The 24,123-nt window shown below is 41.8% G+C and overlaps 1 protein-coding gene across 3 annotated transcripts in view; it reads left to right on the forward strand.

Moving 5' to 3' along the window:
• Nucleotides 1-24,123, forward strand: part of SGCD (sarcoglycan delta) — a 589,398-nt gene that overhangs the window by 147,171 nt on the left and 418,104 nt on the right. For 2 of the 3 annotated variants that reach the window (XM_077266420.1, XM_077266419.1), the window contains exon 2: nucleotides 16,957-17,020. The gene's annotated coding sequence lies outside the window, so the exon portion shown is untranslated. Of the gene's footprint in view, nucleotides 1-16,956; nucleotides 17,021-19,564; nucleotides 19,623-24,123 lie in introns of those variants that run through there. The other variant, XM_077266421.1, reaches the window with a different exon arrangement.

Consider the following 24,123-nt stretch of genomic DNA (forward strand, 5'->3'; position numbering starts at 1 on the left):
TGCCATTTAGGTATTGTTTGGCACTGTTATGTGTTCACTGTATGGCGCTATTAACTAGGTACTCTATTTTGGGGCAAAACTCTACTTTTTGGGGTCCCCCACCATTTAAAAATGGCCATTAACCCATCATCACCATGTGCAGCTTGTTAAAAACTTCCTACCTGGTAACTTGATATGAAAATTTTTCATTATGATTGTATTACCGTAATATAATTTGCTATGCTATCCGGTATGGTGCTACCGTTTAGGTGCTTTATGACGGTATAATTTAGTTGTTTATTTGGCACCACATAGTTGTAGGCACATTATGGCAGTAATATTTAAAGGGAATCTGTGAGAATTTTTTTTACCATGGAAACTGAGAGCAGCATGATGTAGGGGCTGATACCCTGATTCCAGTGATATATCACTTATTGTTCTGCATGCTGCCATTTTGATACAATCCTTGGTTTCTCTGCTGCAGATCTAGAATGCTGAGCCCTGTATGACCCCACCCACACCACCGATTGGCTGTGTACACTGTAAATTGACAGAAAGCTGCCAATCAGTGTTGGAGGCGGGGTTACACTTAGCCGTTGACTAGGAGGCACAAGACACCTAGTCCTGCTGATAAAACACTGATTTTATTAACACAGCAACACACAGCCCAGTAAGTGACACATCGCTGGAATCAGGATTTTAGCCCCTACATCGTTATGGTATCTGATCACTTAACAAAAACTGCTGACATATTCCCTTTAATTATTATTAAGGCAGTATAATTATCCAAAATATGGACTGGTTTTTACACACATTCAAACCTGGGCCCTCAACAAACATTGTCCCTTTTTTAGTCCCATGTCTGGTGGTAGAGATGTCCTTAATCCATGAAGGTCCCCATAAAAGATCCGGTGATAGGTTGTGCTTTGGGCACATGATACAGCCCTGGAAATAAGAGCATTATAATACCCCAGGTAGCGGCACTATCAGCTAAGTAAGCCTTCTGGAGAATTCTCTTCACTATAGACAAAAATTTAACTTTTTTCTAAATAAAAAATTAATATGCAAATAAGTAAATGACATTCAGAAACTCAAAGTTTGGGGAAAAAATGATACAAGGGTTTAAAGTGTTCTGTGTCTTGGACATGCTCTACGCCACTGTGTGTAAGGCCTTAATTAAGCAGCCCCTGTGGAAGTAGGTCAGCATAATCCTTGATGAGCCACCATGACGTGAACATAGGTGGCTTGGTGACAGGTAGTAGGAGCACCTACTTAACCCTTAACTGCAAGTGCGATTGTCTGGCATTAACTCGGAGAAGTTAGTAAAACTGCGTATGCTGCATATGTACGAATGGCAAGGCTTTAGATTAGCCTCCGGCTATTTCTACCGGGCTAAAGGCCCAATTAGTCAAGCTGATTTTGGTCAATTATCCACCTCTATATCAACTATATACAAGTCTGTCGGAGCTTGTTTACTGGCCCATTCCATTCACTCGAGACGCCAAAAACCTGTAACGATCGTTAAAGGGTTATTATTCCCATCTTCATAAATGGGTATTGTCCAGTAGTGCTTGTCAAATCAAGCAATTTTGCAATTTACTGCTTCTGAAAATTTTCATCCGTTCTTGAGATATTACCACTTTTCTCTTGCTTAGCGCTTGTTGTCTCCGACACCGACCACTTCTGGTGTTTATAGCTTGAAAGCACTGCACTGAAGCCGCGGAGGAATAGGAGGCAGCGGTAATCCAATCCCGTTTTAAATGGTCAGTAGAAAGGACCTTGTAAGCACAAGGGTGGTCGGTCTCCATGGCGACCAGCTGTAAACAAAAGAAAAATGTTAATATCTCAAGAACGGGTGAAAATTTTCATAAGCAGTTAATTGCAAAATTTCTGGTTTTTACAAGCACTATCGGACGATACCCATTTATGAAGATGAGGAAAAACCCTTTAATTTAATTGTTCAGTCCTCGTACAGGATTATGTTGTCAGAAGCACATCCACCCTATAAAAGCTGCCGGGAAATACTGCTCTTCAGTCGTCTATAGGCAGAACTGACATATGTGAAGATATACTTGTCTGCTGATATCATTATGGGGTACTGTGGGTATTTTATGGGAAAAGTCTACGTTTTGCGCCTTAGGGGGTGCTGTAGTGTTCATTTGGGGCAGTTAAAAGTCTGCCTTTGTTTTCTAGTGTCAGACATAAAGTTAAAAGCAAGCGTCCCCAATTAATTGCCATTCCCCTTACCCTTAAAAAGCAGGTTTTTACCTATCCACATAATAGATGTTAACTCTCTAGGGTCTGACAGCTGAGATCTCCATCAATCCTGAGAATGGGAGTCTGAAATGCCTAATAGAATGGAGCAATGACCAAGTTGGGGCTCCACCGCTCCATTTTTTGTCTATGGGCCTATGAGAGATACCGGAATGCATGCTCGCCTATCACTCCATTCTAATTGGGCTTTTCAGTGCCCCGTTTTCAGGATCGAGGGAGATACCTTTGGCCAGACCTATCCTGTGGTTAGAACAACTTTTTTATTTTTAACACATTTTTGCTTTCCTCTTCATGATGATAATGGCTACGAATATCCAAATAGTCGAAGAGTATCTTCAAATGTTTTCCTTTTGCATAGCCATATGCTCCCCTCCCTCCTTCCAAATAAAGAAATGTAGTATAGCCCCCCAGATGCACTTTATCTGTCGTCTGAAGGATGGTTGAGCCGATCGTTCAGCTGACAGTTATCTATCCCGACTTCCCCATACTCAGGATCACTCCGGTATTTTCTATGAAAGAGCCACTGGCAGACATCTCTGGCGGTGGCTTATAGCTCAAGAACAAAAGGATTAGCAGCATGAAATCAAACACACCAGATCCTTATCTCTCCCAAAAATCGAAGCGTTGGGTGCCCATATATACCTTAGATTGTCATCCAAACCTTTCAATATCAGCCAAAAAAAGGACAATTTTGCAGCTCTCCCAAAAATTACCTGTTGAAGAAGAGTTGGGAGCCCATATGCACCTTAGATTGTCATCCGAACCTTTCAATATCAGCCAAAAAAAGGACAATTTTGCAGCATGGCACTAGAGACATGAGCTAGCTCTCCTGGCTCAAACATACTCTGAGAGCTTTTGTGTTCTCTATGAGAGAGCTGCTGCCAGACATCTCTGGCGGCGGCTTATCTCTAGAGAACAAAAGGATCGGCAGTCTGAAATCAAACATATCAGATCCTTATCTCCTGCCCAAAATCATCTGTTGTGGGAGATTCGGGATCCCCTACACACATTAGACTGTTGGCCAAACCTGTCGATATCAGCCCCTCCATTAACTTTGCAGTGTGGCTCTAGGGGTATTTAGGGATAAATGTAAGTCTTTCATAAGTAGATATCGTAAAACAGAGGAAATGTCTCTTAGGAGACTACAGGATGTACAGATTTGAAAAAAAAAATTGAAATTGATCTTGAACCTTTTGTTCTTAGTCCTCAACACAGTGCTGAGAAGAGATGATGCGCCTCTGGCGATGCAGCGACCTCAAGGACAACTGTGGTGACATCATATAGCAATATAGCCCTGACTGCTAATAAACATGTAAAAGGATTAGCTCCAGTAATTACCATGGGGAATTTATTGCATTTTTCTTTTAGGTTTTATAGATTTTTTTGAATTTTTTTTAAAATACCGGTAAATCCCAAGTTAACCAAATGAGAAGAAGTGATTAGCATTAGAAAATTAACCTGATAAAATGAATCTGTATTTTACATTAAATGTGGACTGTGCAATCAAATAAGGAAAGAAACCGATGTAAGGCATCACACGCATGACAGCATAGGGTTTGTATGGCAGCACCCTGGGCCTGCAATCCATGTGCCACCATAGGACGCCTCTATTTGGCACAGCATTGCTATGATATTTTCCCCATAAAACCAATGCTTTGAGGCTAGATCACCTTTGTTTTATGGTAGAAGGGTGTTAGGGCTCACCTGATGAGGTGGATTCAATAAGCCGCAGGTCAGGGTGAACACATGGATCGAAGGCGATGGCACAGCGGGCAGGACTTGCCGAATGGCACTTGGAACAGCAAGGATTAGGACAACAGGGCGAGTTAGACAGAACAGGAAACGCCAGGAGTCTGAGCACCAGGGCTGCAGACAAGCAGAGAAACTGAAGATGTACACTACCGTTCAAAAGTCTAGGGTCAACCAGGCAATTTTGTGTTTTCCACGAAAGCTCATACTTTTATTAATCAAATCAGTTGCCAAATGAATTGAACATCTAGTCCAGACATTGACAAGATTTGAAAAAAAGATTTTTATTTGAAATAATAATTTTCTCCTTTAACCTTTGCTCCCTTTGCAGCAATTCCAGCATTGCAGACCTTTGGCATTCTAGCAGTTAATTTGCTGAGATAATCTGGAGAAATTTCCGCCCATGCTTTCAGAAGCCCCTCCACAAGTTGGTTTGGCTTGATGGGCACTTTTTGCACCATACGGTCAAGCTGCTCCCACAACAGCTCAATGGGGCTGAGATCTGGTGACTGCGCTGGCCACTCCATTACAGATAGATACCAGCTGCCTGCTTCTTCCCTAAATAGTTCTTGCATAATTTGGAGGTGTGCTTTGGGTCATTGTCCTGTTGTAGGATGAAACTGGCTCCAATCAAGCGCTGTCCACAGGGTATGGCATGGGGTTGCAAAATGGAGTGATAGCCTTCTTTATTCAAAATCCCTTTTACCTTGTACAAATCTCCCACTTTACCAGCACCAAAGCAACCCCAGACCATCACATTACCTCCACCATGCTCGACAGATGGCGTCAGGCACTCTTCCACCATCTTTTCAGTTCTGCGTCTCACAAATGTTCTTCTCTGTGATCCAAACACCTCAAACTTGGATTCATCTGTCCATAACACTTTTTTCCAATCTTCCTCTGTCCAATATCTGTGTTCTTTTTCCCATATTAATCTTTTCCTTTTATTAGCCAGTCTCAGATATGACTTTTTCTTTGACACTGTGCCCTGAAGGCCAGCATCCCGGAGTCGCCTCTTCACTGTAGACGTTGACACTGGCGTTTTGCGTGTGCTATTTAATTAAGCTGCCAGTTGAGGACCTGTGAGGCGTCGATTTCTCAAACTACAGGCTCTAATGTATTTGTCTTGTTGCTCAGTTGTGCAGCGGGGCCTCCCGCTTCTCTTTCTACTCTGGTTAGAGCCTGTTTGTGCTCTCCTCTGAAGGGAGTCGTACACAACGTTGTAGGAAATCTTCAGTTTCTTGGCAATTTTTCGCATGGAATAGACTTAATTTCTAAGAACAAGAATAGACTGTCGAGTTTCACATGAAAGTTCTTTTTTTCTGGCCATTTTGAGAGTTTAATGGAACCAACAAATGTAATGCTCCAGATTCTCAACTAGCTCAAAGGAAGGTCAGGTTTATAGCTTCTCTAATCAGCCAAACTGTTTTCAGCTGTGCTAACATACTTGCACAAGGGTTTTCAAGGGTATTCTAACAATCCATTAGCTTTCGTACACAGCTAGCAAACACAAAGTATCATAAGAACCCTGGAGTGATGGTTGTTGGAAATGGGCCTCTATACACCTATGAAGATATTGCATTACAATCCAGACGTTTGCTGCTAGAATAGTCATTTACCACATTAACAATGTATAGAGTGTATTTCTGAATCATTTAATGTTAGCTTCATTGGAAAAAACTGTGCTTTTCAGAGGAGAGTTTGTTATGCTTACAGCAGACGAAGAGTTAATCGCCAAATAAATGGATAGCCAATGACAAAGATAAAGAGGAAAGCTTGTTTGAAGAGAAGATGCAATAAAATGCAGGAACAAGTCCAGATAACAGTTTATGATTACAGCAGACAAAGGGTTAATCAGCAGGTCTGCCCCAAAAGTAGATAAAGCTTGTAGAAATCACAAGAGCTTGCAGAGTTAATTACAGCTGAGAGAACTGGATGGTGGCAAACTCCAAAGCAGAGGATAACAAAACACAAGGCTCAACACTCAAAAACTCATGACTGTCCAAGTCGGCCTTAAAAGGTCTTGACTCTTGAGTGATGATGTCACTGTACGTATTGCATAGTATTTAGAAGGGATAATATATACTCCTGAGGTCAAATTAATAAATAAAAATACTTTAAAAATCTCATTTAATTGACAATTATACCGACATGTATGCACGAAAACTGAAAGTAGAGCTATTTTTGGAAGCAATGTGGACAACTGTAAACTTAACTGTGAGCTACACTTTCTAGTGAGGGGTTTCCAAAAAGTCTGAATGTGCAAAGTAAGTAGATATTGCAGTTTCGCACTAACAAACATCTTATCAAGTATTTTGAGCTACGTATGTCTCCTTAGGTTTCATTGATTCTTTCCGACCATACAGGGAAGAGGAGGCGATATATCTCAGGAATGGAGAGGAACAGGAGCAAAAGAAAGACAACACCGGATTCAAGATAACAGTGGCATTTACGACAGATAATAAAAGTACATATTTATGGCAAGTGTCAGGTCTTCTTTAAGTTTTTAAAGCAGTGAGAACATGGGATGTCTCATCAGCAATGAATCCTTTGAAAAAGAGCCACTGGGACGGTCGGTCACTCTTCTAGCATCTGGAAGCTGCTGTCAGCCAGGCGTCTGCTGTAGGGAATACGTAGTACTGCATGGCAGAGATTTACATAAATGGCTGTCCTTGTAATAAAAGATGGCTTAGTTTTCCAGGATGAGAGAAGCTCACAGAGAGCAGCTCTCCATCCTGACTCATGACGAGTACCTAAAAGGACTTTATGAAATCCATATGGGGTTTTCTTCATGAGACAACCCCTTATTAATAATTCGATTTTAAATGGTGTCAAAATAGGAGACCCTAATCTCATAATTGGTTCAATATCTAGGAAGGCTTTTTCCAAAGTTTTTTTTTGGCCAAGGGGAAAAATGGGTTCAACAAATCCTTTATACGTGTCATTAATTTCAGAAATAACAGAAATCATAGAGCCAGTCTGTACAAAGCTGAAAAGTGCCACACTTGAATTAAGTCATGTGGCTGTGTTATCACGACAGCCCTGTTATAATTGAAGGTAGCCAGGAGGTGAGCTGATCGTGGCAAAAGTAGATTCAGAAACCCAGTGCCATATTTTCATAATGTGTATAGTGTTACCTGCCATCTGAATGTGCAATGATGAAATAAATGGATGGTGCTGTGACTGACAGATCCAGTTTTTCTTAGCACCTCTAGTAGAGGCTCATCCTAAGCAGAACTCTCCTCTTTATGACGTTCATGTGATCCAAATAAAAAATTTGGAAAGGGGATGTTTTCATGATTCCATGATAACACATTAACCATCTAGTAGTAGCAATTATTTAGAATATATTGTCTTTCTTCTACCTTGATTATTACTATGATAAGCCTTGAATACCAGTTACAAACTACTTAATCAAATGCAATATATAAGCACACGGCTCATGGGAAGTGGTTTGTGCCCCGGGCTGTTAATTGAGATATTCTTTATTTTTCATGTCATGAGTATGAGTTGTATGCCCGGTGTGTTAAATGCAGCCTGACATGTGAGAGGTAATATGTGTGCAGTGCGTTGGCCATTACATCACCGACTGATACATTTTGCCAGTGGGACTGCTGCTTTATCATGGCTGGCTGGAGGGGCCGGCAGCTGTGTGATGTATTGAGTCATTGTGTGACACTTTTCGAGACAGAGCAAGGACTTTGAAAATATCTCTGAGGGCTTCGTCATTGCTATTTAAAGCACAGCAGATTTGTAGGAGTTTATGTAGATGTACTCTGCTACGCTACTCTGGATCTACCACTTGGCACCGCTGCTTGGATAACATTGAAATCAGGCTGGAAGTGTAATTAAGCCGATTTCATCAGCGGAGCCCTGCAATTTTATACAGGACGACTTAAAACATGACAATTTAGAGGGCTTAGAAGCTGCGAATTGGGCCAATAAAACAGGACGTGTTATCTGGATGAGACCTGAAAAAAAAAAATTAGACTGTACAACCGTAACCCGAATTCTGGCCCAAATAAACAGTTCTGCAGCCAAAAAAAAGGGTTAATGAGTGCCAGCTTGCTCCACTAGTAACAAAATGCTGGCTCCACACAAGTAATTCTTTTACAACAGGAAGGAAGGCAGAAAATGTAATGTACTCAATCAAAATAAATACTAATTTATGGGTCATGCCTAATACTTAGTTCCCCTACACCAAAATGACTCGGGATATTTGGTGATGTCCAACCATTATACCACAAATATCTAACCATTTGTATGGTATTGATGTTGCATATTGTCACAATAATCAGTTACAGGTTTGACCCGGGACTATCTCTGATGGTGGACTCGTCAAACAAATTAAAGGGGTTATCCAGGTTGTTGTTTTTTTTTCTATGGGCCTAAAAACTAACAGGCAGGTATTTGCTAACAGAGGCAATTACCTGCCTACTCTACCCAGCTCAGAGTAGTCACTGACCGCTCCTGCCGGCCAATCAGCTGCACCATGTCAACAGAGCAACTCTTCTGCTTCCGGGCTGCTCTGTCGACAGGGCGTGACTGCTAACATCATAATAATTGACAATTCGCTCCCCACAGTTAGGCAGCGGGGAGCCAGCTGTCAATCAGCATGACGTCGGCAGTCACACCCCGTCAACAGAGCAGAGCGGAAGAGAAGCCGATGTTCTATTGAATTGACATAGTGGAAGCCAGTGAATCGTCAGCAGAAGCAGTCTGTGACCACTCTGTGCTGGCAGAGATCGGTGCCGGCCACATGTGGAAGGTAGTTAGCAAGTACCTGATGCCTGTTAGTTGCATGAACCGTAATTCAGAGTCTGCAAAGTCACCCTTCCATCTACCATGTGCCATTTATAGTACTAGTATCTTCTTATGTGTCAAATAAATTTTTGGGCCCCCATTTGGCACCCAGGACCAAGTATGACTGCTGATTCCTATACATCAAATACACTGGTATAGTTTTATTGAATTGTGAAGATGCCCCTCTAATGTCCAGGTGACTGGTCCAGTGAAAATGGCTTTTTTGTCCATGGAACTAAAAACTAAAGTTGGCCAACTATAATCAAAATATATTAAGCTGAATTCTCACTTCATTTTAACACCGAAAGTAGGCAAAGATTCCTAAACCTTTCCTTCAAAAAATGTTTTCCTTCTTCCAAGCATTAGTGATGAGTGAACGTGTTGTGATAAGGTGCTACCCGAGTATCTTTAGGTGTGCTCGAATAATATATTCGAGTCCACGCGGCTGCATGTCTCGCGGCTCTTAGTCAGCCGTTACACAAAAAACAACAACAACGGGATTAAAGACACTCTTGTTGGATTGTGTTCCATTCTTAAGCTCTTCACTTTTCTGTCCCTCCCAATAGCATTTCGGAAATTAGGCCACCACTATTCACTGACACTAGAAAGAAAAAAGTAGGTCTGGAAGAGAAATGCTAGTCACTTTTGACATTTTTGGAGCAGGTTCATTCTTAAGGTATGTGCACACATTGCAGAATTGCCGCGGAAATTTTCACAACTCCTGCCGCGGGTATATCGCATGCGGAATTGGCATGCGTATTCCCGCTAAACACTAGCATTTTGCAAGCTTAATTAGCTTGCACAATGCTAGCGTTTTCCAAGCGATCTGTAGCATCGCTTGGATAACTGATTGACAGGTTGGTCACACTTGTCAAACATAGTGTTTGACAAGTGTGACCAACTTTTTACTATTGATGCTGCCTATGCAGCATCAATAGTAAAAAGATAGAACATTAAAAATAATTAAAAAAATAATAAATCGTGATATTCTCACCTTCCGGCGTCCCTGGCAGCCTTGCCGCTCCTCGCGATGCCCAGTAATGCTTTGCGGCATGACCCCAGATGACGTAGCGGTCTCGCGAGACAACCACTTAAAAATGAACTGTCCTTAACTGAAAAATAACTTGGTGGAACTTATATGCAACAGATAGCAGGGGCATAACTTCATGAACATTTCTCTTAATACATGAAACACATTTTCTATAACCTTTCTTACTTAGTCCTCTATCTTCACCACCATCCAGCACGATACTTCAGGAACTTCCCTATTCCCCAACAACGGTACTACAGTCAGTAAGAACCTTCAGGAACTTCCCTCTTCACCAACAACGGTACTACAGTCAGTAAGAGAGTGTCCAGTAGTTCATTCCATGGCTTCGTATCCTTTTCTCCTTAGGGGAGCTACTAGGCCACTGTGGCCGTTACTCAGTCTACTGGCCAACACCTTGGACACACCACCCGGGGCACTCTCTTCATCTCACATTCCCTGCTCTGATCCTTCCCATTACCTCCTTGTCTCGCAAGTTTAGTATTGCGTTGCTAAGTTTCTTGCCCCAGATCCTGTCTTTGGAGAATCACTCACACTTTCCGTTACTTTCTCTTGCCTCTTTCCTGGATCTTGCTATCCATTCCCTAGGTTTCCACTCACTCATGACACCCACATAATGCGACTCTGCTTACCTATCAGACCATAGGTCTGCTTCTACTGCAGGCTGGGCCCAATCTGACCTCCTGACAGGAAACTCGTCGCTGTCCCTTCACTTTATCCCCTTCCACTCCGAGTTAGTCCCAATCATTAACCATAACTCTCCCTACTGTTGGGCAAAATACAACACCGTCACTAATAGCGCATGTCACAACACACATTACACATTACAACAACCCATGGGTCTTCAAAGGGGAACATGGGCAGCATGTCCACCTCCTCACATCTTCAATTGTGCAGCCAGGCTCTGATTCAAGCCGCCTGTGGTTTGGGTATCAAAAGTCAAGTGACAAGTTCCTCCCTTTAATCAAAATGTTACACAACACAGTGGGGTAATGATTAACATTTGGGTTGAGAAACCTTTCAAACATAACACTATTAAAATGTTTTTTAGCACCATGTGGTCCAATGAAGTTACTTAAAGGGGCTAAATTTGTATGATCCCTACTTGTTAGAAGGGTCACTTGTTGAACAGGCAGATAACAAAGTGCTCCACATGCTGGGACACCAAGCATTCAGGTGTATCCTTTTTGGAAACCTAAGGGCTCATTCACACGTCTGTGATTCTCTTGTGTAAAAATCAGTTTGCATTTCATCAGAGTTTCATCACTTTTTCTCCTATTTCTCCTAGGAGGGCAAATAGACTTTCATTGCCGACATTGATCTGAGCCTTGGATCAACATTGGGCATGCCTCGAGGATTTTCCCCAGACCACTCGGTCCATAAAAAATCATGGACATGTGGACAGTCCCATAGACTATCATAGGTATGAGTGCTGTTACACACCTGTCCCGGGTCCAGGCTTTGCTCCCTTCACCCTGACCCGCTGTTGTTCTCTACATCGGGTTTTGTAAGTGGCCCGGCATGCTCTGATTAGGTGGTCTACCTATGCTTATACAAGGCCTACCAAGACATACAACTGTGTCTTGGTATTAAGATTCTTAGTTTTCCTGCAACCTGTGTGCTTCCAGTGCATCTAGTACCTGCTCCATACCGGCTTTCTGGTGTCTTGTCTGCCTGTGGTCTCCAGTGCTTCTAGTCCTTGTTTCCCACTTACCTTACATGCCTCCTGCTTTGATGTCCATGACCGGTGTTCCCACCTGGACCTGGGTCTTAAAAGATCTACCTCACCAAGTGAGCCGAAACAAGTTTTATCCGTGAAAAATATGGATATCACCCGTACACGAAAAACCGACATGTGAATAAGCCCCTATATGAAGTGTTTAGTTTCCTTGCAGAGCTACCAAGGAGCAATTAAACAATAATTAGTGCATATTCATATTTATTGGATTGAGTTTGTAATGCCGGACAAGACAGGTCCTCGGGGGCGGGAGACATTCTTTATCACTTCTCCCCACTCTGGATATGAGAATCTAGAACATGGGATGAACTTTATGAACTAAGAATTTCCTAATACAATAAATAAAAATGTTTTTCTGAACAAGCCTTTTGTCGCTATGCCCTTGACTGATCCAACAATCACTAGCTCAAACAATAGAGATGTTCCTCTTAGTCTTTGCCTTATTGCATGAGTTTTATTCTATTTCCCTTATTAATGCTAATGTTGATTAAGACCGAGGTGGTTCACAGACTTTGGTGGATGTGTTTGCTGTGCAGCTGTGCCCTCTAATCTGTGCTGCTCACCTTCCTCACATCTTTCATCCGGTGAGAAGGTACTATTTATCACTCTCTACTCTTGGGAGCAGCCACTGACCTCCGCTCCCCTTGACCTCCACTCTTGGGCTGGAATGATGACTATTTTTCAGCAGCTTGGCCCTAGATAAATGGTTCTCAGAGGGGTAAATGAGGGAAGAATATGTATTAACCTTTTAGGCTCCAGGTAAGCTTGTAATGCTGATAGAGTATATCCTTGGATGCCATTGATGTTACCATGATTGATTCATTACATATCAATCATCAGGTCACCACAAGTCCATTTCATCTCAATTTTATTATATTAATTATGATTCTAGGATATGATTAATGATTATGCTAAAGAAAGATATCCATGCTATCTTTTATTGTCCTGGTCCATTTTATATTGTTTGTTTTATTTATTTTTTCATTTATTTCACACTGTGCCCCCAATAAGGCTTAAAATACCTTTGTTGGAACATTTTAACATTAGTACATTATTTTTATTGCTGATACCCCTGTAACTGGGGCTGGTTATTTAGCTCCAGTTACAGGGGAATTTCAGCTTCCTGTCTGCATAGCGAAGCTGACTGAGTCTCATAAGACCCAGCAGCTCCGGCATAATCCTTACACCTAGCAATCACATGACTGATGGGTACTGAGAAGGAAGCACAGTCAGTGATACTGCTTCCTAATTTGTATATACAAGTGTATACAGTGATAGATAAGGTAAACATGGAAATAAATCATGTGTATCTTCTCTTCGAGGAGTCTGGCTGTGTCTGACAGCCGGCTCAAAGTTGCTTGCATTGTATTGAAGTTTCAGAACATCACTGTAAAGTATGGACTGTCATGTGATTTATAGTCCTTGGACAGTCCAGAAGTAGTTAAAAGGATGAAAATTACTGATCTGTTCTGATGTTATAAAGAAAACCACCAGCCAAACTTCCAGCTCACAGGAGACTAATCTCATAATCTGAGGGGGGAAAAATACAGTAGTCATTAAACTAATGAATCCAATCAATCTAGATCTAGAGTTTAACTGGATATTCTTTCATTGCCACGTATAGAAGCCATTTTCTAGAAGGCATTCTCTCAGAAAGCAAGGTGTCTTTTTTGTCCTACAAGATATTATTACCTACGCAATTATTCATAACTAGATTTATTATCATCAGTGCTGCTTTAGGCACATTTTTTATGGATGTTGGCACCACTGGTATACAGAAGTCTTTTCTTTGTAGGTTAACCAAATCATGTCTCTTATCTGACTTTACTTACTACAACACACCAAATGTTGGCTGTTGGTTATGCCGGTAGTTATCTTGTCTGACTCTTCCATACTCAGAATGGCTCATTCTCTATGAGAGAGCTACTGCGAGACTCCTCTGGTGGTGGCTGATCTGTTAGAAAATAAAAAGATCCTCATCTGCCCCAACATTATCTGTCGTTGGCATCCATACACATTAGATTGTGGGACGAACCTGTTGCTATCGGTGGGTTCAGTCAACATTAGTATAATGTGAACAGGGGCTAATACTTTCATAAATGTCTCTTTGGCCTACATGAACTTTGCCTTAACCAATATTACAATTTTAGACCCATTGGGCTAACTACACAGTTGTCAAGAACCTCTACTACATAGAGCAGTGTTCCCCAACTCTGGTCCTCAAGAGACACCAACAGATTATGTTTTCAGGATTTCCTTAGAATTGCCCAGGTGACAATCCCATTACCTGTCAATACTAAGGAAATCCCGAAAACATAATCTGTTGGTGTCTCTTGAGGACTAGAGTTGGGGAACACTGTCACAGAGCATGTACTTTTCAAAAAAGGGGGAAAATATCTAAAAAATTCTAGCCCACATTTATTGTGACCATTCACTTTACATTATTATTATTATTTATTATTATAGCGCCATTTATTCCATGGCGCTTTACATGTGAGGAGGGGTATACATAATAAAAACAAGTTTAATAATCATAAACAATACAAGTCACGACTGGTACAGTAGGAGAGAGGACCCTGCCCACGAGGGCTCACAATCTACAAACATTACAACCCAGCACACTGTGATGAGGTCTTGCAGTAGTCGCCTGGCAGGTCTAAAATGACTTAAGGTACCTTCACACTAAACGACGCTGCAGCGATATCGACAACGATGCAGATCGCTGCAGCGTCGCTGTGTGGTCGCTGGAGAGCTGTCACACAGACCGCTCTCCAGCGACCAACGATGCCGAGGTCCCCGGGTAACCAGGGTAAACATCGGGTTACTAAGCGCAGGGCCGCGCTTAGTAACCCGATGTTTACCCTGGTTTCCATTGTAAATGTAAAAAAACAAACACTACATACTTACATTCCGGTGCCTGTCACACGTCTCTTGCCGTCTGCTTCCCGCACTGACTGTGATTGCCGGCCGTAAAGTAAAAGTACAGCACAGCGGTGACGTCACTGCTGTGCTCTGCTTTCACTTTACGGCCGGCGCTCACAGTCAGTGCGGGAAGCAGACGGCGAGGGACGTGTGACAGACAGCAGAAGGTGAGTATGTACTGTTTGTTTTTTTTACATTTACAATGGTAACCAGGGTAAACATTGGCTTACTAAGCGCGGCCCTGCGCTTGGTAACCCGATATTTACCCTGGTTACCATTGTAAAACATCGCTGGCATCGTTGCTTTGGCTGTCAAACACGACGATACACGCCGATCTGACGACCAAATAAAGTTCTGAACTTTCAGCAACGACCAGCGATATCACAGCAGGATCCAGATCGCTGCTGCGTGTCAAACACAACGATATCGCTATCCAGGACGCTGCAACGTCACGGATCGCTAGCGTTATCGCTGCAAAGTCGTTTAGTGTGAAGGTACCTTTAGAGTAAGCCACTCCATTTACCAGATCCCAGAGGTTGCACTAACCTTCATTATTAACCCCTGTAAAGGGATCTAACCTTAAATAGGGGCCCCTGGGCTGGTCCTCAGAATAAGCTGCTGTCTGGTAGTACAGACTAGCAGGAGTGGTCAGATAGCAGGGTCAGAAACAAGAGAGCAGGGAAAGTACGAAATCAGAAGATGAAAGAATCATCAGTAAAATAAGCCAAAGTCAAAATAGAAAACAAATACACTGCACAGGATCTGAACAAACAGGACTGAACCAGAGGAACATAAGGATATATATGGCAGCTTCCAGCAGTAAGGTGGGAGCTTAAATAGGGTGTGGTGCTCTCCAGTTGGCTGAAGCAGGAAGCTGATAACTCCGTTTGGACAGCACACACCCATACTGCCAGACTGGATGGTACTGCAGGTCCAAGCCGCCCTAATCTTAGTGTCTGTACAGAGCCCGCGCCTTTCTGATCCTCTAGTTCAGTCATCTCTTTTATCACCAGTGCCGCCCTGCAGAATGAATATGGTGGCATCTGGCGACAAGAAAATGTCGCAGGAGCTGATCCTGATGGAGATGTACATATGTACATATGAGTACATGTCATACATAGACTAAAGATGGAAATGAGATGGGGATTATCCAGTGACCAACTTAAAGAAGATGCAGAATTCTTTTCAGTTGGTTTTCCTTTTTTTATTGATCCATCTCCACCCAAACCATCTAGTTTAGGTTTAGGTCAGATGACTATGAAGCTCAAGTTATATAATGGTATTCTCTCCTCCTATGCCAAATAGGTTATGGGGGTCTATCTTTTCTATTTTTGTCAGGATGAGCCAACTAAGCTGAAAACTAGTTGGGAAGGTTGGTTGGCCAGGGAACTAGAGAAGTCAGGTTTTGGCAAAGTCGAGAAAAAGTCTATGTGCAAAATTATGTTTTTGAGAAGTCTCGTGGAGCAGGTCCACGTTGAAAATTCTCCTAAAGAATGCAAAACGCCTCAAAAACATGGAGGTTCTGCTCAGTTTCCTCAGAAAAAAAACCCAGAGCAAAAAGACTCCTTGTACACATAGCAACTGAGCAGAACTTCCAAGTTTTTGAGAACGATTTGGAGAGTTTCTGCTCAGTTTCTTCTCCAAAACCTCTTCAAGTAGTAAGGCTCCGTTCACACAATCGTTAAATGCTCTCATCTTGTTGGAAGTCTTGGCATCTGTACTGGAAAGGATGGCACTGGACAGACACTATTCTTCCAAAAATTACTGCAAACAGTAGCGTAGTTCAACATACATACAGTAAAAGTCTATCAAGCATCAGTGGTCTGGTGATGAAAGCAATGAAGAATTGAGACATCTTGTATAAGTGGAAGCCATGTCACTAGTGTGAACACATCCTTGGTAAATTCATCGAAGTGATAATGGGTCATGATTTATTGTTACGACTTTCCACTTTACATCTTACATGTGGTTTAAAAATTTGGGTTACAAATCACCCTTAGATTCTCGATTTTCTCGTACTAGTACTATCTGGGGTTTTCACGGATAGCACTCGAACCTATGATATTCTATTTGGCTGTGCGCATGTCCGATTTTTTTCCTTGGACCACAGAAAAAATCTCAGATCAAAATTGGTAATGGAATCCGAGGGCGGTCAGATTTTCACGAACTGCAAGATTGGAAAAGGTGGAAAAACCTTGTCTTCTCTAAGCATCCAAGAAAAACTGATGCCACTCTGATCAAAGTCTGATCAGAGTAATGGGATAGTTTTTCCCAGATAAGAACACAGTCAATTGAACCTACCCTTATTGTTAAAGCTCTATAAATCAAATTCTTAATTTTTTTTTTGTCTAAAATTTAGATTCAGTTAGTCTTCCACCACAAACTGTTATTCTGCTTTTTTTGTTCTATATTGAAATAAAATTATTATATTTTCTCTCGACAGGCGCGGGGCCTCTGGAAATGGACGCCTTGTAGCTGAAATCCATAGGAGCCTTTGTGTTCTCAAGGTAAACAAAAAAACAAGACCTTGTATCTAAAGTACATTGTAATCTCCTAATGCATCCCTTGGCAGGTCCTACGGCACCCTTCTGCCAGGACATGATGTACAGCTGTAAACATAGTGGTTTTCTACAATATTCTTCAACGTCCATAGAACCGATATCATTTTTCTAACAATTTTCTATTGTCTTATGAGTAAGGGTGAAGCCCGATCCTTGCCAAAATAATTTGGATATAGCTAGAGTGCAATGAAATATTTTGATTTTTTTTTTCCCCGGTAATGTAGACTAGTATTAAAAAGTAGAAAAATTGATGTCATAAAACAATATAAACAATATAAATCACCTGTCCATAGGTAAATGTTTAACGACTCGATGTCTGATTGCTGGAAAACCCACTGATCACGAAAACAAGTGTCTGTGTAAATAATGAATTACTGAGCATGTGCGAACTCCGTTATAGGCAGCTGTTGCACATGCTCATTAACGCCGGAGACCCAACAATCTTATATTTATCACCTATATTGTTGATTCGGGATAAAAGTTGTTTATGGACCAAGTTTAATTCTATAACCCAGAGAGTATTTAGAAGGTAGTAATGTGCTGACGGATATCTGGTGAGGGGCAGCGGTGTCCTCCTTCAAAACCTTAATTCGTACCTGTGTAGTCTCAGTGATTGTTCAGTCTGAACCAGATCCCGTGCTTAGACCTATCTTCAGGATATGTCATCAGCATCAATTAGGTAGGGATCTGACTGCCGGCATCCCCATTTATCGTCCAGTTACGGGTCCAGTAGCTGTAAACAGTGTGTGGAGCCGGAATGGTGCAGCTCTGTACACTCTGTAGTGGTCATACTGGGTACTGCAGCACAGATCCCAATCATTTCAATATCAGCCGATCCGTAGTACCCAGCAGCAGCCAGTGCATTGTGTGCTCCATACACTCTTTACATCTGACCACGAACAGCTGATTGGTGGAGAAATCTAAGTTTTGGACAACCCCTTTAAAACTGTTTTTGGTGCACATACCAGTCTAACAGGTCCATGAACTGTCTTGGCACTGATTCTCATGCTTTGCAATTTTCAATATACTTTTTCGAGTGGGTAGTTCCTCTTCATCAGCATTCTATCGGCACTATAGGTGCTGGAACTTCCGTTCCCTCACTTCCTAGTATACATTGTCCATGCTAGCCTGCTCAGAACTGAAAATCCCACCTCTTTGTCATCTCTGCAAGCAGTCTGACACACAGTAGAAGTGGAGCAGGAGATTAAGATATCAGTAGGTGACCATTTGCAATTCAATGCTTGGTGGGGATCTGAGAAAAAGTTGGATCAAGAGGGTGCAGACAATTGGACTAGACCTTTTTAACTCTTCCTCCATGTAGGTGCTCTCTATATCTTTCTTATTGTGGCCTATTACTTAGTTTAATAACACTTATTTTTGCTAAATCCAGCAGATACTGTCAACCTTTTACATGTCCTGGTGGAACAGCAAAGTTCTCTTAGTTGTGTAACCTTATAATTGTAATTAAGCTAATCCCCCAAAATTTGATTTTGGTGGTTTCGCTCCATTTGGAGGTGCCAAACGCCTTTCCGATGGTCTGCGAGCAGCTTTTTTTTTGGCTGTTAGATCATTAGATATTATCACTCCATTATGTTGTCATCATTAACCAAGACATCAAAGAAAAACGGAGCCGCTTTGAGTTTACGAAAACTTTACAATTAGCAGCAGAGGTAAATGTGATGAAAAATTTAGATATTCTCATTAAAATAAAATCAGTTCTCATAATTTCACCCATTTGATCATACAATATCGGAGTCATTTACATAATAAAGTAGTGAAACTTTGCAAATGCATGGAATTAGTTATCATGCTCTGATCTTTAAGGGGTCTCTGAGTTGGAAAACCCAAATTTAAAATGCCCTAATAGTTAATTTTGTGTTAATTGTGGGGGTCTTTAGGGTGTTCATCTATTAACCAGACCACACAAAGAGTCTCTCACTCTGGAGGACCCGACATGTCCATGTATACACAGCACAGTATGTAATGCCTCATTTGTCCTGTAGGGGAGCTGCAGGGAAGTTAAACACTTCCTTTCAGGTGGTTCTTTCAGACATATGTGATATTACATGCTGTATTATTGCATGATGACCATTTAATTGACAATTTTGACCATTACATTGCCCAATGCTGGCTCCTACCATGAGAGAAATTATTTTTTTTCTGAGTGGTTCTCCTTTCTGGTTCAGAGAAGGGGGTCATTTTAGGTTTCCTTTCTAAATTAAAAGTACAGTGTTAAGAGTATTAGTACTGGTATCCTCTATGTAATCTATATATATTCCTTGTACGGAGGCATAGAACGCTTCGAAGTTTTTTTTACACAACGGCTTGTCCTGTTATCTCACATCCCTTTAAGAACACCTAGGAGCTCTTATTGTCCTTATGGATCTCACATATTAAAGGATTATATTGTAAGCTCAGCAGGTCAGAGGTGACTAGGATTGCAGACAGGTCACTGTCCCATAAATATAAAATATTATCTTTTTTTTATAGATTGACTTTAGCTGTTCGGCTTATGTATTGCTCAGTGAAGAATGGACCGAGGAGCCATGTAGGTCACGGCCACTGGAAGAAATTACTTTTTTTTTTCTCTGTGTGTACGGTCAAGGGTGAGAGGTCTTTATCGTTGATCATTTGTTATTTCCTGGCCCCTATGAACCATTGTTTTCTTTTTACTACATGTCCCATCACTTTTCTCTTTATCTGATTGCTATCTATAAATGTGGTGCAATGAGAAAATGTTTGAAGCTTTTCAAATATTTTTGAATTTGTTAGCATTTTTTTTTCTTCTTTAGATTGACATATATATGAGTTTACCAAATTACCATAAGGGTATGCTTGAGAAAATATTTCCTGCCCCAAGAAGCCCTAACCCCAATTATAGTGCCTGCCAATGCCTACAGTGATATCCACATAGTTCAGTAGGAACCCAAAGACTTACCGTACCTGTTTTAACGAGACAGAGTAGCTTTATGTGAAACCAAGTTCTTTAGAACTTGGATCTGTTGGTATATAAACCCAACTGAGCATTGTATCCCTACTGAATCATATGTTATATCAGGGAACACGAAACTTTGTCTGTGTTAGGCTCACCTGGTGAGATGGATCCACTAAGCTACAGGTCAGGGTCAACACTCGGACCGAGCAGGTCAATAGCAAGCAAGCGGGATACTCCAAATGTCACAAAGCAAGAAATGATCACGAGAGAGTAGATGCAAGGTCATGGACTGTCTGAACCATGTTATAAATGCAGGTTGTAGGAACCTCACAAGATGACTGCTGTGATGCTTGCTATGTAATATGAACAGTGTCTAAAAAGCAGCGCAGCAGAAAATGGGTAATTCAGTAGGTAGCAAGTGGTGGATTAACAATTAGGCCTGAAGGTCGGCAGGTGCACGTTATAGAAATCACAGGAGTTTACAAAAATGTATGCAGTGTAATATAGACAGTCTCTATTAAACAGTTCTTGATGCTTACAGCAAACGATGGGTTAACCAGCAGGTCTTGATGACAGCAATAAAAGAAACTAAATGGTGACAAACTCCAAACAGCAACTGAACACATTAGAGAGTCGGTACTCAGATACATAGGTGTCTCTAAATAGGCCTTCAAAGTGTTTGGGAGATGATGTAACTGAGGAACACCGGGCCACTCGTAAGACTTGATGTTGAATTCAGCAAAGTATCTTAGCCATAAGGGAAGGGAGCCCTGAAGACAAGAGAGTCTATACAGACATCCATGTGGTCAGGTTAGAGATAAAGTTCCTGTTCGGTGAGGGTAAAGTATAATTTTGTCAGGAGACCGACCTTACAACCATCAACCATCATTCACCAGGATCTATCAGTTTCCAAGTGGACTACACCCAGAAACGTAGCCAACCCCCATTGGGATCAAATTGTTGGCATTTTTCAGAATCAGTTCCACTACTTGCACCATATCATCTTCTTTAACTAATACCACGGACTGGATTTTTGGTAGGTTGAACATTGGTCTTGAAAGTAGAGCCATTCAAACATGACTTCCTACCCTCCAAAAAATTCAATACTAGACACAACCCTTGTACAAACCCCTTCACAACCAACACATCTTGTGAATCATGAAGAAATCTTGTCTTCTTCAATTCTGATGGACTTATATCCAAAAACGTTTCCTGAAAAGAGAACCATGAGTAGCCGTAGACTTTCACTAATTTTGTTTTGTAATTTTCAGGCCGTGTAATTAATTTGACTAAAAGCATTGCCAACTTTCATGACAATTTTTACATTTGATGAGTGATAAGAACAGTTGCTATTTTTGCGTAAAATTGGCGCTATGATGATTTCTGACTTTTTATGATAGTTTACCACAAAAACTGGCATAAACTGCTTAGTAAATGTGGGCCGTGTTGTGTAAACAGACAGAACTCTGCGGGCTATTTCCCTTATTAATTGATGTATGATTAATCAAATAATTTGCTGAGAAACGGGCAGAATGCTTCAAGCATCCCCAGAACTAAGAAATCATTTGTTATATTCAAGTATGGCAGGAAAGTGTAGATATTATCTCATGAGCTACAGCAAAAACAAAAAAACATAAAGTAAAATAAAACATTTTTGGCTAGATTACTAGATTTTCTGGATTGTTGGACTGGTAAAATCCTGAAATTCTCCTCATGTATTTTTCCTGTTCTTCAATTACAGTAAGTGGAAGGCTGGAATCACACATAGCTTTTTGCTATATTTTTTGGCACCACGGACCCCAAGTGCTCCACTAAACAAAAAAAGAAAATGAATAATTTGTGGGGGGTTTTATGCAATTTTTTTAGCACCAAATTTTTCAAACTGTTGCACAAATTTTGATAAATTTTGCGAAATTATTAGACAATTTTGCTAAATACCTAAGTGATATTGTGTAATGTAATAAAGGACCAGATTTTTCATCATCGGTGTAGTGAGTGACTACTTGGGTGTCCAATTACACCTCTCCCATACAAAAACTGAAAAACCTGATACCTGAAACAGGCAATGCACTGTAACACATAATGTGAATTGAGCTGTATCTCGAGTGGCTAAGTAGCCTTAATGGGGTTGTTTGGCCTTGGGGTACACGTCTGCAGTCACTGTATGTGACTTCAGGCTTGTGAATCCTCACAGTGTGCAGACTGCGTGCTGTGAGGATTCTCCAGCTTCAGGAACGTGTGGTCTTCTGCATACTTCTGGCCACATTCCAAATAGACGTGTTCGGCCTCGTTCAATTCACTTGCACTGAGCGAGGCATACTTAGGGTCACACACCTTGAATCCAGAGAGTGTGCATTGTGCTCACTGTGAGGATTCACAAGTCTGCAGATTTCTAACCTAAGGTTCTAACCTGAGGATTCACATAGAGTGACTGCAGACTTCTAACCTAAGGCTGGACAACCCCTTTAAAGGGGTATTTAATTTCTGGAAAACTTCTGTCCCCTGTCCTACTTTGTTAAAACACAAACAAACTGTGCTTTACTCCCTCTCCCTATTTCCAGGTCTCTGCCACTGTTCCTGGTGTCTGTTATTGTCTGCAGCGCAGACGTGACGTTGAGATAAACGGCTTTGCCCAAGCTTTGACACGAGCCACTGAGTTCACTGATTGGCTGCAGTGCTGTCAACGGGTCATCAGTAGAGATAGGTGTCCGTACTGTTCGGGCACAGACACCGAACACGGACTTCACCAGGAAGTCCGTGTTGTTGTTCGGGTTCAGCCTTCCTGAACACCGGGTATTTGTTGTGCTGACATGTGCATGACAGCGCGGCAAACACGGCTTCTGATCGGCGGTAAGATCTGGGAGTATTCATCAGCTGCCGCCTGCGCTCTAGATAAATAATTAATAGATGTTCCTTTTCTGGGTGGGCTGCTATTTTTTAGGCTGGGGGTGACAATGTCAATGGCCCCTTACCAGCCAGAAAATACTAGCCCACAGCTGGTTGCTTTAGCTTGGTTGGTTGTCAAAAATTAGGGGGACCCCACACCGTTTTTTTTTAATTATCTATTTAAATAATTAAGAAAATCGGAGTGGCGACCCCTCTATTTTTGATAACCAGCCTTGCTGAAGCTGACAGCTGAGGGTTTGTCATGGGGAGACTAAGTGGGCAAGAGCTAATAACCCGGGCCCCTGCAATTTCCCTCAGACTAGGGAAATCCTGACTGACCCTCTACCTAGAGTTTACACTGAGGGTGTGCATGTCTAGGCCTCGACCCTCGCCCTGTCTCCTGTTTCAACCCTAGGCTGAAACCACAGCCCACCACCCGGTGAAAAGATCATACACCAATACCCACAGTTAGAACAGACAAGGATAACGGAAAATATACACCACCACGCCGCAGTCACTCAGGAATACACTATAAATGCACAGGGCAAAATAAATACAAATATAGGAAGGAGTAAATAAGACAAAGGGAAATACACCACCAGCAACGATACTCCAACCACGAGCTCTCCACTCCAGACCGAGATAACAACGCACAAGACAGAAGCTATAATCGGCGACGCCCAATGTTCAGGAGAACTATTTAAAGGCAATGGGCATGGCCCAGCTTCCAATCCGAGCATCAGGTAAATTAACCCCGGACCATCTAGATAAAATCTAGCTGACGCCAATGAGCACATAGTGGATAAAAGCGGAATTACCGCTGTCTGTCGAATGACCTGGTCTGAACAGCGTCCGACATGACAGGGTTGCAGCTGTGAGTTTTGCCTGGCTGGTTATCAATAATGCAGGGGAACCCATGCCATTTTTGTTTTTTAAATAATTAATTTAGAATGCAAGCTGATGAATACACCGATCAGCCACCAACTGCTCTCACTGTTATTAGCGGCAGAAGGCATAGGCTGATGGGAGCAGTAGTCCCATCAGCTGACGCCAGTGACTGGAGGTATCCTTTTACCCCTGATCACAGCTGCAGGCTCACGCTGTCATTTGACAGCGTGGAAACCGCGGCTGTCTGACTAAACGGTGATGATTTTACCTCCGATCAGAAGCCATGTTTGCTGCGCTGTCATGCACTTGAGCATGGCAAACGCTGGATGTTCGGGCCCCT

The sequence above is a fragment of the Ranitomeya variabilis genome, chromosome 5 (genome assembly GCF_051348905.1).
Source record: "Ranitomeya variabilis isolate aRanVar5 chromosome 5, aRanVar5.hap1, whole genome shotgun sequence".
NCBI classification, from domain to species: domain Eukaryota; kingdom Metazoa; phylum Chordata; class Amphibia; order Anura; family Dendrobatidae; genus Ranitomeya; species Ranitomeya variabilis.